At 41.0% G+C, this 17,327-nt stretch overlaps 1 non-coding gene across 1 annotated transcript; it reads right to left on the minus strand.

Moving 5' to 3' along the window:
* Positions 1 to 8,844: 8,844 nt before the first annotated feature.
* On the minus strand, positions 8,845 to 8,917 carry TRNAV-UAC. Its single transcript has one exon. It is a non-coding gene; the product is annotated as a tRNA-Val (tRNA).
* Between the last annotated feature and the right edge of the window lie 8,410 nt (positions 8,918 to 17,327).

Below are 17,327 nucleotides of genomic sequence, written 5' to 3' on the forward strand. Positions count from 1 at the left end.
ATAAAAACTCAAAGTATTCTTTTTGGCCAATCTCGGACAATTAAGCATAGGGCAGTGGCGCACAAATGGGATTGTGCCGAAAATTGAAAAAAGAAATTACTCAGTTTCAGGAAAAATCTGCATTTTGTGATTATAGTCAATGGCTTTCAGAATCAAAACATTACCAGGGAGCACTGGATGTCAAGGGGAAAGGCTCCGTGTCAGAGCAGTAAATATGGACTAAGGCAGTGGGGTACGCAAATGATGGGAAATTTACTGAATCACAAAATATTCTAAGTCCACACACTGCACCTAACCATGTAGGTGCTAGAACAGGATAGTGTAGGCAGGAGGAGCAGCTAACATGAAAAGGAAGTGACTCAAGCTTGCTCTAAGCACATTGGAGCTCTGTTGCCTGGGTTTGCGCTTAGCTAAGCATAGCTAAGCAAGGGTGTGTGTCTAGGGATGTAATGTCTTACACCATGAAATGAAGAGTGTGTTCACATCCAGAGAGGGCCATTTCTGCTAAAATGTGTTTACCTTAGCTAAATCGGTGTGTGCGGTGTGCACTGGGACTTAAAAAAAAAAAAAAAAAAAAAAAAAAAAAAAACAACGTAAATAGCAACACTGTTTACATTTAGGCAGTGGGTTTGCACACTGCACCCCGGGGCTTAAAAGGGATAAAAATGGGAAGTGTGCGTGTTTATAAGTTAAGGATTTTGGGTCAGTTCAAATCCAGTACACTTCCCATTGCCCTACTTTAGCAGTCCTGCAGATATCATTCACCTTAGAAGTCCCTTTCATCATGCCTCAGCCCTATAAGCTCTGTGGTGTGTGCGATAACTGTGTAACATTATAGTACAAATAAATAGGTAGGTAGGTAGGAATTCTAATCTCAAGTCTTGGCAAAAGTAAAAGTGTGTGTTTATAAGTTAAACATTTTGGGTCAGTTCAAATCCAGTACATGTCCTATTGCCCTACTTTAGCAGTCCTACAGATATCAGTCACAATAGAAGTCCCTTTCATCAAGCCTCACTCTTATAAGCTCTGTGGTGCATGCAATAACTGTGTAACACTATAGTACAAATAACTAGCTAGGTAGGAGTTCTAATCCCAGTTCTGGCAAATGTAGGTGTGTATATGTGTAGGTGTGTATATGTGTAGTTTAAAGTATTTTGTGGCCTCTCTCTCCCAATACATCACCCATTGCCATACTTTACAAGGGCTGGTGATGTTTCTCACCATTGAAGTACCTTTGGACAACCTTCATCCTATAAGCTCTGTGGTGCATGCGATAAATGCATAACACTGTAGTAGCAATAAATAGGTAGGGGTTCTAATCTCACTCCTGGTAAGTGTGTCTTTGTGTGTGTGTGTGTGTGTGTGTGTGTGTGTGTGTGTGTGTGTTTGTGTGTGTGTGTGTGTGCAAGAACAGTATCCTGTTTGGGGGGGTTGTGTTTGTATGAGAGCCATATCCATTGGAGGGTGGGTTGTGCTACTTTTTGCTATTGCCCACCCAGTGCATGTCCCAGTGTCCATATTACAAGGCCCACAGTTGTCATCCACTGTAGAGGGACCTGTAGACACTCTGAAGTCCTATAAGCATTGTGCCATCTGCAATAATTATGTGATAGTATGGAATAGATAACAAGATAGGCAGCCCATCTAATCCTTGGATATCACTCCCCACTCAGGAATCATACACAAATACACTCAGGTAGGCAGCAACCCCTACATCAGTAGGTGGCCTGCAAACTGGCTCTTAGATAGAACACATGGTTTGAAAGCAGCAGACTCCATGAGTGGAGTCCCACAGGTTGTGGACCTGGGTCTCCTCATGTTTGGGATCCACACTTCTGAGGACCAGCCCAGTACGAAGGCACCCTGGCTGACAATACTTGCAGATGACTACAAGGTGGGTGCTATTATTACCCTCCCCCCACGTGAGATTGACATCCTTCACAAAGACCTTTCTGAGATCTAGGACTGTTGTCAGAACCCTGGACATGAGCTCAATGCCAGATGATGTGCCGCCATCCCCTTTGGGTACAACATGGTTCCCATAAAGTAGTACATTGATGCTAGTCCACTAAACAGTGATGTTGGTATAAGGGAACTGGGAACACAGGTTGACACAGACTCTATGGTGACCACCACAATGCCACTGACTTCCAAAAGTCCTTCCATGTGTCACTTCTCCTGACTCAGGGTGTTGAATCTGGGAAGTAAAAGGGCAGTGTTTCCCTGAACACCCCCCTTCAGTAGGCCAATCAATGTGTACTATGGCCCATTTGCCATGTGCCCCACTGTACACCAGCAACAACAGGAGAGGCTGAAAATGTACCTCACAAAGAGGATCTTAGGTTCTACACACTTGCCCCAAACAGACAGACTCAAACAACACAATCTCTGTCTCATATTGGCTACTTAGGTGTGATCTCGGCCTGACATACACAGCCATGTATGACCCAACCCTATCAGGAATGCTACATCCAAAGAAACCAACTTGTCCACACAGCATGCCCCAGATACCTCAACACCATCTTCACAATCAACAGGACATGTTGGATGGAGAGATTCACAACCCAGAAACTGCTCACGCTACGAAATAGATGTCACATACATGTCAAGCAAAGCACATCACTGGCCTTCTTCAAGATAAATCAGGAGGAGTGGATGGGGCATAGTATACCCACCGGGGATCACTCCAGTGACTATACTCAGTAGACACACTGGGGAATATCATCAGGTGGCACGATGCCAGTGTATTCCCATGTGCTAGCCTTGTAAATCCTCCATGGCCATTTGCCATGTACACACCTATGAATCTTTGACCTTATGGATCTCAGTACTGTCAAGTGTGTGTGTGTGTGTGTGTGTGTGTGTGTGTGTGTGTGTGTGTGTGTGTGTGTGTGTGTGTGTGTGTCTGTGCATTAGTGTGTGTATAAAAGGGTTTGTGAGTGTGTAAACATGTGGATGAAAGTAGTTGGTGGCCGGTCTCACCCAGTACAACTACCATTGCCATTCCTTACATGTGCTGTAGATGTTATTCACTATTTAAGTACCTTAGGACACTCCCCAACCTATAAGCTCTGTTTTGTGTGCAGTAACTGCATAACACTATAATACCAATAACTACATAGCTAGAGGTTCTAATATGAGTCCTGACAAGTGTGTGTGTGTGTGTGTGTGTGTGTGTGTGGGTGTGTGTGTGTGTATGTATTATTGTGTATAAGTGTGTTTATGTGTAGGTTACAGTATTTTGCGGCCTCTCTCACCCAGTACATTACCCATTGTCATAATTTGCAAGGCCTGGTGATGTTCCTCACCTTAGAAGTACCTTTGGACAAGTATCACCCCATAACCTCTACGGCACATGCGATAAATGTGTATCAATGTAGTAGCAATAAATAGATAGGTAGGGGTTCTATTCTCAGTCCTGGAAAATGTGTGTGAGAAGATTATCTTGTGTGTGCGTGTTTGTGTGAGACCAACATCCATTGGATGGGCATGGTTTGGTACTCACAGTGCACATTCCTAGGTCTACTGTATGATGTCCACTGTTCACATCAACCATAGTGGTATCTGTAGATACTCTTTAGCCCTATAAGCCCTGTGCTACAGTATGGAATACTATGGTACGAATAACAAGATCGGTTGGTCTGCTAATGTCAGTACTGGCAAGTGTGTATGTGTGTGTGTGTGTGTGTGTGTGTGTGTGTGTGTGTGTGTGTGTGTGTGTGTGTGCATAGTAGTGGTTGTGAGTGTGTAGACTTGTATGTGATACTATTATGAGTACTCTCACACCCAGTACAGCCACAATTGCCATACCTCACAAGGCCATGTGATGTTATTCACCTTACAGGTACCTTGTAACACTCATCACACTACTAGTCCTGTGCCACCTGCAATAACCCCATAATCATGTGGTACCACAACTTGATGAGTAGGGATTCCAAACACAACAATGGCAACTGTGATCCTGTGTGTGTGTGTGTGTGTGTGTGTGTGTGTGTGTGTGTGTGTGTGTGTGTGTGTGTGTGTGTGTGTGTGTGTGAACAGTATGCTCTGTGTGTTTGGCCAACACAATATCCTCTGGTGTTGAGGGTGTTAGCAATCTGAGGTGTGTTTCACCCACCACACTTACCATTGTCCACTCTACTAGAATTGATGTCAATCACCATAGACTTAGATACAACCCCTCAGCCCTTAAAGCTGTGAGTCACATGCAAGAACTGTTACACAGACCTGGGAAATGTGCACAGATACAGATGTACCTCAGCAATGACATGATTGATGTGTTACAACACTGCCATACCCCTCATTGGTAATGTCTGCAGGGCCACATCCTGCTGACACACAGACACCTGGAACACAAACAGAATACAGCATGTAAGAACACATTTCCTTAATGTCAGTAACACCAATAATGCATCATGCCTGAAAAGGTACACACACACTCTGATGTGTATCCATTAGAAATCCCAAATGACAGCACCTTACACAGCAATAAATAGCTACACTCTGCTAAAGTGACCCTGTGCATCAGACATGTCCCTGCATAAATGATATGGATGGTAGGGATGTGGAACAGGTATCATCATATGCACAGGGTGTTGTGTGGGTTTGCCAGAAGCCTAAGCTGGGCCAAACTGTTGACATCATGTGTGTGTGTGTGTGTGTGTGTGTGTGTGTGTGTGTGTGTGTGTGTGTGTGTGTGTGTGTGTGTGTGTGTGTGTGTGTGTGTGTGTGTGTGTGTGTGTGTGTGTGTGTGTGTGTGTGTGTGTGTGTGTGTGTGTGTGTGTGTGTGTGTGTGTGTGTGGAGGTGACTTGTCTGATGGTGATGTGTGTGTGTTTATAGGCATACAGTCACACCATGTGGGTGCCCTATACAGGGGTATTTTGGACAGCTGTGGGCCGTACATTGCTGGGTGTACAGTTCACCATCTCTGGACATGGACACGGGAACTAGGCCTGCCAAGGGTATCACCGGCACCACCAGGGCCGTGCCCAGATGCAGTATTACTCCCAGATGGTGACTGTTCTCTGCTGGATCCACATCCCTGTTGGGACTGGCCAGAATCATGTGTCCATGGTCTGCTGCATCATTGCATGGACAACACACCACCTTCAGTAGTGCTGGTGATACTGTCAGTATGGGAACATGATGGTGCATGGCCATGTAGGCCATCAGCTGATCGTGGTGCTGCCTTACCTCCACGTGGCTGCTGGCCATCATCCGCCAAACACTCAAGCACAGACATTCCATGGTCGAGGAGTGCCAATGGCTCCCCCCACCATCTATCCATGACCTCAGTATGCTCATGAATGGCGGCAGTGAGTTAATGAATATTGCCATGGTCACCAGGGACATGCTCATCCATAACCCTGCATATATGCGTGGTGTTACATTCATTATGTGCCTGTGCTTTCATGATGGCCTGAAACATGTGTCTGGTGACTGCTGCTGTTGCACTTGCAACATGGGCATGATGGTCTACAGTCCTCCTCTGAGCACCCCTGCCCATCTGCATATGTTGGACCCCACCTGCACACTGGCTATGGCTAGTGCCTCCACCCTCACTTTCCATAGTCACGACAGTAGCCTGTTCCAAGCCGCCACCTGCCAAATGTCCATTATCTGTGGCCACTGGTGATGAGGTATGTGTGGGCATTGTGACTGTGTGCAGGGATGGGGTTGATAATAGTGGGATGCAAACCGATGGCACAGTATCAGCCCCTGACAACCCCACCTGTGCCTCAATATGAGTATAATCATGATCATAGTCTGCAGAGACACTGACATCAGTATCAGTGTGGGAGGGACCGCAGCCACCATGTCCACCTTTGAGGGATACACACACACACACACACACACACACACACACACACACACACACAGACACACAGACACACAGACACACACAGACACACACACACACACAGACACACACACACACACACAGGTGAGGTGTCTCAAAGGCATTACACAGACCTCACATTAGCCGACTGAGGAAATTCACAACACACAGTCAGACAATAACATACACACTCTGGACAGAACCTCAGCATCATGCAGTGCAACCCTTTTCACCTAGCACACACTGCACCCATGTAAATCATTGCTGTTCACCTGTATAGCACTGTGGCAACTCCTACAGAACATATCTCCCAACTGTACAGGGTTTTGCTGAATGTCTACATGTGTGGCTCATATGTTTTGTCTGTTCCTCATAATGCTTGTGTTTCTCTGATACATTATTTGGTTGACCTGTGGATTGGTTCCACTAATTTATCTCCTAATTTGAGCTGCAGACAGCATAACCTGCAGTACATGTATGTTAAAACAGAGACAGTTACTCAAACAACTTCCCAGGGTTACAGTGGATATAGTAAGTGTACACACATCTGGTAACATGCCAGGTTTTTGTGATATATCATGACACCTCAGAAATCAGGTCATAACATTGCCATAATTTCATATGACATATAACCTGTGCAATCCAACTGAAGAACATACACATCAGTAACAGGTAACATATGGTAAATGAAATAGTACAATAGGCTGGTTGCATAAGTGTGCACACCCTTAAAGTAATACTCTGTTAAAGCATGCAGTCCTCTTGGGAAGGTGTCTATCAGTATGGCACATCTTGACTTGCCAATGTTTGCACACTCTTCCTTGCAAAACACCTCCAAATATGTCAGATTGCAAGGACATCCAATATGCACTGCCCTCTTCAGGTGACCCTGCATATATCCTATCGGATGTAGGTGTGGGCTCTGACTCGGCCAGTGCAGAATGTTGCATGTGTTCTGGTGAAGCCATTCTTTTCTTGATTTGGATGTATGGTTTGGGCCATTATTGTGTGGAAAGGTGGAATTACTCACCATCCACAGGTATGTGGCAGACACCAAAAGGATTGTAGTCACAAATACCGATGTTTGGAACTGTTCATAATCCCCTCTAACTTGGCTACAGCCCCAGTTCCAGCTTGTGAACAACAACCCCAAAGCAGGGCACTGCATCACCATGCTTTTTCATGGGGGTGGTGATGTTGTGGTGATGTGCAGTGGTGTTATTGTGCCAAACACATCTGTCAGAATTGTGGCCAAAGAGTTCAACCTTGGTCCCATATTACCATAACACATTTTCACATTTGCTTTGTGGAGACCTGATGTATTGCTTTCAAATTTTCACCAGGGCTGGATATTGTTTGTTGTGAGGAATGTGCATGTTAAGCAAGCATATCCAGAATTCCTCTCTTTATATATATGACTGACTTTCACACTCAACACTTCAGTGCCATTGCTCAAAGGAAACTGTATAACCCTTAACCTTTCTCTCAATGAATTCTGCTAACTATGCTTGTGAATATTCTTATTTTTTAACTCTCTTTACAATTTTATCTTGTGTACTCCTGTATTTTACTATAACTGAATTTGTACAATGCTTTCTTGGAGCTTTTCTCCCCGGGCCTTCACTGAAAATGGGTCATGTTGGCCCAGTGGACTTCCCCGGTAACCAAACTGGAAATAAATAAATAAATAAAATCTTCCAACCCTGCCTTAAAGGCAGGACATATGAAGACCATGGAAGATTGTTGTGACATGTAGTACACACCTAGTACTTACTGGAGATTCCTGTTACTCCTTCACTGGTGCTGTAGGGCTCCTGGTAGGCTCCTTGACCAGTTTTGATCTTGTATTCTGATAGACTTTGGTGGGATGTCCACTCCTTCACAATGTCACTGTAGCCCCATATTTTCACCATCTTTTAATGACTGTCTGCACTGTGTTCCATGGTATGTGCAATGCTGTGGAAATGTTTTGGCACTCTTTTCCAGGCTGATACATCTCAAACACGTGGTCTCTTAGCAGCTTTGTCAGCTCTATGTGAAGCATGGCTGTTATTGTAGCAGGCAACTGGGTATATGTTAGGATAATCCTGGTAAGAGAGCTGACTGTTATTTGCTGTTAATCAAAGGGTCTCTGTAATTGATGTCAGGTGTGTACCCAATAAGATGTACTGCTGTAGTTATATTGAAAGCTGTCTCAACACAGTAGTAGCTTCAGCCTGTGCACACATATGCATCTAGGTTGTTGTACTATTGTTATGTGTCATTATTGTTCCCCTAATAGATTTGTTTGCTTTACAATTGAATTGTACAGGTTATAGGTCACATGAAAGATTGACAGTATTTTGAACTTGTCTATTGTGCTCTCACTTTTTGTATATCACAAATACCTGCTATTCTAACAGGTGTGTTTACCATTTATATGTACTGTATAACAGTAATTTATATAATATGACCCTAGTTTTGGGCCTTTGTCCCCCCATTTTGTCAGTGTTTGCCCAGATGTCCTGCAATGACAGGTTATGAGGTATGCTACAGATATGTGACATCTCCTGCAAATAGGCACCTGGGAAGACCACTGTGATGCAATGCAGTAAAGACCACCACTGTCTTTCTTGTAACTAGTCTAGTTCTGATACAGATGTGCTGTATCCATGGCTGTTTGTAAGTTTCTGAGCCCCCCCAAGACTTTCTATGGAACCTGTTTAACTCATTCCCTCCAGTACATCTCTTTTGAGATTGTACCTTTAATTCAAAGTGGACGTGGCTTGAGCCTTTAAAAATGAAGTTATCACCTTACAATTTTAACAAATACTCACTGACATCGGTCAAATATCAAAACAATTGTGTTTGCTATCATGATAAGATATTCTGATAACTTGTATGTAGCATGGTTTTGGAATTATTAATGCAAATCTGAACAAGTAATATTTGACGTCTAGAAGCACAGTAGGAGGTAACTGCAGATGCACCTGGAGACGTCACTCAGATGTAATGAGTTAAGAGATGGTTCCACTGGGGCTCGAACCCAGGACCTTCTGCCTGTAAAGCAGATGTGATAACCACTACACTATGGAACCTCTTTAATAAACAACCCTTGCAGGTTTTGAACCCAAGACCCCATACACCACAGTGAAAATACTTAGTCACAAAGCCATTTGAAATAACATTTGAAATTCTGTGTTGGAGGGAAGCCTTCTAGCTTATCAATGGGAGTGGTAACCACTAGGTAGCCCATCTTCCACAACAGGAGTGGTTTCTGGCCCAGAAATTGTAGTTTATTGGCTGTTTGGGCAGTTTTTTCCATCTCTTTCAACTTTCTGGTTTAATATCCCTCATCTGTGCTTGTTTCCCACTTTTCTTGTAACTAGTCCAGATACAGATTGGAGGTATCCAGGACTGTTTGTAAGCTTCTGTGACCCATCCCAAGCCTCTCGGTGTCAGAGGGAAGCCTTCTAGTCTGCCAGTGAGAGAGGTAAGCACTAGGTAGCCTATCTACCATAAGAGGAGTGGTTTCTGGTCCAGAAATTGTAGTTTATTGGCCATTTGGGCAGTTTTTCCATCTCTTTCAACTTTCTGGTCTAAAAGCCCACATTTGTACTTTTCCAGCCTTTCCTGTAAGTAGTCTAGTCCAGATACAGATTTGCTTTATTAAAGACTGTATGTAAGCTTCTGAGCCCCCCCCCCCAAGCCTTTCTGTGTTGGAGGGAAGCCTTCTAGCTTATCAGTGGGAGTGGTAAGCACTAGGTAGCCTAGCTACCACAAGAGGAGTGGTTTCTCCCCCAGACATTGTAGTTTATTGGCTGTTTGGACAGTTTTTCCATTTCTTTCAACGTTCTGCTTTTAAAAACATGTGTTTGCACTTGTTTTCCACCTAGCTTGTAACTAGTCTCAGGATACAGATTTGCTGTATCCAGGACTGTTTATAAGCTTCTGAGTGGTGCCAAAGTCTGCTCTTTAATTTTTCCCTTAGATCTGCTAGTTCTCTCCTCTCCTGCACTTTTACTAGCTTATTAGTCTAGCACTTTACCAGACTTCTTGTAACAATTATTGTAGCACACAAAAGTGCTACCAGCACTAAACATTCTACAAGGAAACAGCTCCAGTACTTATTATTAATGCCCACCCCTCCAGGCATGTCTGAAGGTCAGAAAGGCAAACAAAGTGCAGACCAGAAGTAGAAATCCAAAAAATGACTTATTCTCCACAAAATAAAGTGCTTTTGTCCCAAAGTTAAAATTACAGGAACTTCATCAGGTACAATTTAAAATAGTAGAAAACATTTTAAATACTAAAACACAGTGACATCATTTCCTTTCTCAGGGCAGTGAGCGCTGGTTACAAACACAGAACAAACACACAGCCCAGCTCAAAATACATATAAAATGTGATTGTAAGCATAACTTAAGCTATAAATGATCCATAAAAAAATATTTAAATATATATATATATATATATATATATATATATATATATATATATATATATATTATATATTAAAATAAAAAAGTAAAGATGTACAAATATCTTATATGTATATCTGAATAAAACAATGAATCCTATTTGTACTCAACATTACCTTTCCAGTGCTTTTAACTTTAGGAGACTAGAAATGGGGAGACTGTCATTAAGCCCTGGCCATGACAAAAAATTTAACCGTAGCTGCCAGGATAATTCTCTCTTTTCCAGAGTATAAGGCCATGCTCTTCCTCTTTCAGACACAGATAAAACATCTAATATAATATACTTGAAAGTATGTCCTATATTCAGTGAAATATGTCTAACTAAGGCATTTGTTTCACAAACATCAAGAGTATTATGAACATGTTCACTTATCCTATTTTTCAGTTTCTGTTCTCTCTTCCCCACATAGAAACAGTTACAGTCCATGCATAAGGCTACAACTTCATCGACCAGAATTCATCTTGTTAACAATAAATTCACTCCCTTCCAAAATGCAGGGACAGAACTTACATCCACCACATTTAGACATATATCCAACAGTGGTTTGAGGTTGTTGATATTCAAAAAGGTATTTCAAATTAAACCCTTTCCTATAAATACAAGAGGGGCTGTCTCCCACTAATTCTCTTAAATCTTTGTCATTACTAATAAAGTATCAGTTTTAACAATAATATTTTTAATAACAAAAAAATCATTTGAAAACATTGTAGAAAAACTGGACTGATAGTTAATACTATCCCTCTATTGTTGTGTTTGTTCAACACTAGGGTAAGCCACTCCAATTTGTTCTATTTGTGGTGTAATAGGACCATTATTATTATTGTTTGATATGACCACCTCGGTCGTATATAAATTCTCATGTTCTTTGGGCCTTAAAATTGGTAAAAAGTGGCCTTTGTGCCTTTTTTCCATAACGTTGTCCATGATTTCATTTAATAAGATGTCAGGGTAGCCTCTTTTGGCAACCATGTTCTTCAAATTCACACATTCATCAATAAAGGCTTGCCATAAACTCACCATATGGGCTGCCCTAACAAATTGGCCTTTTACAACCGCCCTTTTTGTATTAATGGATGGTTGTTACTAAAATGGAGGAAACTATTTGAATAAGATTGTTTACGATACATTTCAGCCACAAATCCACTATTCACCTTTTTTTTTAACAACACATCTAGGTAAGAAATCTCACCCTCACTTATGGAATGAGTAAATTTCAAGAAGGTAGTAGTAGTATTAATGTAGTCCAAGAATGGTTCCACTGGGTCCCTTCCACAAGATAAAAATGTTGTAAGGAAACGGGTATAAAATTGGCAATAAGGAAAAATGGTGAATCCTTCAGAAACCTATTCTCCCATTCCAGCATGACTATATCAGCATATAGGTCCCCACAAGTGGAGCCCATTGCCACACCTTGGACTTGCAAGTAGTACCCTTTTTCAAATAGAATAAAATTATTTCTGAGTACCATGTCCAAAAGTTGTCCATACATATTAATTTTGTCTTGTGGGACATTTTTCCTATGTAGATATTCACAAAACCACTGTACCACTATATTGTGGGTATAATGGTATATAAATCTACCACATCTACAGTAATAAACAGATATTTACTATCATATACAATATTATCAATTTGTCTCAGGAAGTCCCAAGAGTCTACACACAAGTTGAGTTTATTAATTAATAATGATTTTAATAGCAAATCCAACAGTTTTGCCAAAGGATGGGTAATTGATCCCCTTGCATCCACAATTGGACACATAGGAGGATGCTTGATACACTTATGTAGCTTTGAGACCCCAAAAATTACTGGGGTGACTGGAAACTCTACAGTTAAGAAGTGTAATTCATGGATATCAATTAAGATGTCAATAAATAAGTATTGTAGGAACCCTTTAATCCTTCTGTAGGCACCGTTCATTTCATTTAACAAACTCTTACAATAGGTATGTGTCTCCAAAATTGATCGCATTTTCATAATATAATCACTTTTATTCATGATAACAACCACACTCCCCTTATCTGGCTTTATAATTCTTATCCCCACTGCCTGTTTTAAAAATGTCAATTCTATACTTTTATCATGGCTTAAGTTACTCATATTTAACCTTCTGTTCTTATTCATACATAAATTCCTAATATCTAATTCGCAGACTTTTTCAAAAATTCCAATATGGGGTGATTAGGGGGGGTTAAAAGTAAAGGGGTCACATACATGTTCCACTTTATGAAATATAGCATTAAGATTTACCTTCCTAGTATATTGTTTTAAGTCAAGCAAAGTTTGCACCAAATCTGTCGACTTACTAAAAATAAAGGTGAGGCTCTTAACTAACAAACCACAAGCAGTTGCATTCAGATTAATTTCACTTTGAAATCTCTAGTAGAACTGAATTTAACAGTAACAGGTGGCAACAAATAGACTTGTCCATAAGGAGTCGTTAGTTCAATATCTGTACCAACCATGTTGTTATAGTCCATCTCCTCCCCCTTCATGAACCCCTGTTGTTGTTCCCCCTGCTCAGTCATGTTGATCCCAGTTTGTAATTTGTATACTGGGGGCACCCCTGAATGTTGTTCCAACCTTGTTGGTTCATAAGTCACTCTGACCATCTCAATGGGGGATAGTTCTCATCGTATAAAAAAATCCTCATCCGTCTCCTTGTTAGGAATGAAGTGGGATTTAAATTGTTTCCCAATCTTACATTATTAACAAGTCTATTCTGATGCCATTCTTGTGATGATGGGGGTGGGGGTAGGCTATATTGGTACTATATTCTTTTTCATCCCTCAACAATTTCCCTAGTTTTCTGTTCTTAATTTCATTCATTTGTTCTACAACAGTCAAACTTATGGTTGTTAAACAAAGGATCCTGCACAATAGTTTTATCCAAAGCACTCACATCTTTACTCAGACTCGCAATTAATTTTTTATTGTGTTTGATAACAGTGTCCATATATTCTAACCCAAATTTATCAAACAAGTGCAATAGTTCTTTATGAAACATTGAATCAGTAACCAAACCTGTTGAGTAGCGCCATAAGCGAAGTCCTTTTGGAACCACTTGTAGCCTCAAACATTCTTTAAAGTAAGAATTGGCCATATGTAGTTTTTTTTTAATTTTCAACAGAATACAATCAAATTTACCCAGTTTGTCACTAAGGCTTAAATAACCATTAGTTGTCCCTTCAGTTTGGGAATTCAACTTATTCCCATTGCTGAGCCATTCAGATAAACAAGGGACAACATTTGGATTTACAGCAATATTTAGTGGTTCATGAATATTATTTGTAATGACCTCATTCACTCTTAGCAACGGCCTCGAAGCAAGTTGAGTACATTTAAGAAAGGGGGTGCTATTATTGATGTACATTAGAAAATTGTTAAGTTTCATCAAATAATCTGTCCAAATGATAAAGATGTCATCCAGGTACCTAATATAAAATTACCAACTGTCAGCAAATATAATATTGAACACAATTTCTTTCTCCCAATATACCATGAATAGGTTGTCAAAGCTCGGGGCACATGAGGCACCCATTGCCACTCTGTTCTTCAAAATATATATGCAAATGATTTTCTAATGTACATCTATAATAGCACCCCCTTTCTTAAATTTACCCACAACTTCAACAAGGACAAGATGGCATTTCTTGATGTCCAAGTGTCAAAAGATTATTCAAAGGGTTGCTTTAGCTCCAACATTTTTCATAAGAAAACTTTTTCTAAATCTTATCTCCATTATGACAATTGGCATCCCAAATTTCAAAAAAGAGCAGTTGTCAAGGGACAACTAGTCTGACTTGCTTAGATGATATCTGATGATGCAGTATTTTTGGTGGAAATTGAAAAACTCTTGGATATGTTTACCCACAGAGGTTATCTACCAGATCTTTTGGTATCCATCAAAGATGAAGTATGCGACAAAAGGAGTAAGGATCTGTACCATTCCCTATTACCAGTCTGTGATAACTCCTGTCATTCCTTATCTTTAGTAGGGCCATTGACCTCTCGTGATCATAATTCAGATAAGTCATATAAAAGAGCCTTGATTGTTACTTTTTCTTTAAACACCTACCACATCTTTGATGTGATTAATCAATTTTGGCTTATTGTTACTTCCATTGATGATGGTAAACTACTATTTGGTTCCAAACCTAAGCTAGCATTTAGGAAAGATAAATGTTTTAAAAGTTTACTGGAAAGGAATTTGGGTACCAATAGACCAAAAGTTATGTACAAATGTAACCACTGTAACTACTGTCAACATATACTCTGTTGTTGAATCTTTTTTCATCAAAGACAAGAAATATGGGGTGAAAAAATATTTTAATTGTTCATCCAGGGGAGTGGTTTTTGGTGCACTTTGCCAACAGTGTAAAGCATTTTACATTGGCAAGACTGGTCGAGCCTTGAAAGAGAGAATATATGAACATCTCAATGAAATCAAGAAAGGGAAGACAATTAACACACTGTACAGATATATTTCTGCCTATCCTGGTCACCTTTTTAAATTTGTAGTGATTGATTTTTTGGAACCAGATCCAAGGAGCTTTTACACTGACAAACATCTTCTCAAGAAAGAACTCATATGGATTCTTGTGTGTGACACCCTTACCCCCCCTGGTTTGAATGAATGTTCTATTACACCTATATTAAAGCTAAAAAGTCTTGAGGGCTGATTATGCCATTTTACTTATGCATTTGTCTCTGTGACACTAATTGTTTTACTGTTCCTATTCTCAATATTATTTTTATTTTTATTTCTATTTTCATTTATGTTCATTGCCCATTTTTATGCAATTTTAACTGACATTCACAACAATTTTTGTTGAAGCTTTATAACTAATGTGTACTAAACTAAAGTTGAGTCATGTGAATGTTTGATCATATGTTGATCACATGATGCATTAGGATTATTTAAGGTTGGAGATAAGCATGCCAAGTAGTTCTGAAGAAGTTTTTGCTAAAGACGAAAGAGCTTGACTGCATTTGTTCTGGTTTTGCTGTCAGTAAATTGGATTTGTGGTTTGGACTTTGATTTGTGTGGTTCCTGGGTCTCTACCTTCACTACTTACATCACAATTTAACAAAACAAGGTAAGCTACACAATTAACATTGGTTTACATTTATGAGTAAGCATAAAACATCTGACAAACATTATATACACAGAAGATCTAACAAACCAAATATATGTTTAGCTACGTAACTGGAATGGAAAAGGCTGAACAGAGTTAAAGTTAGAGAAGTAGAAGAACTGGAGATATGAGTGGCAGTTACTAGGGTAGGAGAGCTAATATCTATCCAGTTAAGTGCATCTGTGCTTAACCTGTTTACCCAGGACTAAGCATTGTTTCTCATATTAGTATTTCATCACTGCCTGGTTGAACACTGGTTTTCTAGAATGCTTTCATCCATGTTTTATTGTACTGCTGTCTTAATCTGTAGCAGTTATCCTTGCATTTGCCATGTACATAGCTGTACTTAACCTGTTTACCACAACTGTGTTTTTTTCTCCATCTTAATCTCAATATTTCATTATTGTTCATTGGCTGTGCACACTGGCTGTCACCCATATATTGTGCTACCTTCAAATACACTGTGTCCAAAAGACTGCCTTCACATCCCCGTGGTGTTAGCATCTGTTGTTAGACTGCCCTCATATCCCTGCCTGTGGTGTTAGCATCTGTTATTAGACTGTCCTCACATCCCTGTGGTGTTAGCGTCTGTTGTTAGACTGCCCTCACATCCCCGTGGTGTTAGGGTCTGTTGTTAGACTCGACTCACATCCCCATGGTGTTATGGTCTGTTGTTAGACTTGACTCACATCCCTGTGGTGTTAGCATCTATTGTTAGACTGCCCTCACATTTCCATGGTGTTAGCATATGTTGTTAGACTGCCCTCACATCCCCGTGGTGTTAACCTCTGTTGTTAGACTGCCCTCACATCCCTGTGGTGTTAGCATATGTTGTTACACTGCCCTCACATCCCCGTGGTGTTAGCATCTGTTGTTAGACTGCCCTCACATCCCCATGGTGTTAACCTCTGTTGTTAGACTGCCCTCACATCCCTGTGGTGTTAGCGTATGTTGTTACACTGCCCTCACATCCCCATGGTGTTAACCTCTGTTGTTAGACTGCCCTCACATCCCTGTGGTGTTAGCGTATGTTGTTACACTGCCCTCACATCCCCATGGTGTTAACCTCTGTTGTTAGACTGCACTCACATTCCTGTGGTGTTAGCATCTCTTGTTAGACTGCCCTCACGTCCCCATGGTGTTAACCTTTGTTGTTATACTGCCCTCACATCCCCGTGGTGTTAGCATATGTTGTTAGACTGCCCTCACATCCCCGTGGTGTTAGCGTCTGTTGTTAGACTGTCCTCACATCCCCGTGGTGTTAACCTCTGTTGTTAGACTGCCCTCACATCTCCATGCTGTTAACCTCTGTTGTTAGACTGCCCTCACATCCCTGTGGTGTTAGCATCTTTTGTTAGACTGCCTTCACATCCCCATGGTGTTAGCATCTCTTGTTAGACTGCCCTCACATCCCCGTGGTGTTAGTATCTGTTGTTAAACTGCCCTCACATCCCCGTGGTGTTAACCTCTGTTGTTAGACTGCCCTCACATCTCCATGCTGTTAACCTCTGTTGTTAGACTGCCCTCACATCCCCATGGTGTTAACCTCTGTTGTTAGACTGTCCTCACATCTCCTTGCTGTTAACCTCTGTTGTTAAACTGCCCTCACATCCCTGTGGTGTTAGTATCTCTTGTTAGACTGCACTCACATCCCTGTGGTGTTAGCGTCTGTTGTTAGACTGCCCTCACATCCCCGTGGTGTTAGTATCTGTTGTTAAACTGCCCTCACATCCCCGTGGTGTTAACCTCTGTTGTTAGACTGTCCTCACATCCCCATGGTGTTAACCTCTGTTGTTAGACTGTCCTCACATCTCCGTGCTGTTAACCTCTGTTGTTAGACTGCCCTGACATCCCTGTGGTGTTAGTATCTGTTGTTAGACTGCCCTCA

The sequence above is a fragment of the Protopterus annectens genome, chromosome 16.part0 (genome assembly GCF_019279795.1).
Source record: "Protopterus annectens isolate FY-2018-M chromosome 16.part0, PAN1.0, whole genome shotgun sequence".
NCBI lineage: Eukaryota > Metazoa > Chordata > Ceratodontiformes > Protopteridae > Protopterus > Protopterus annectens.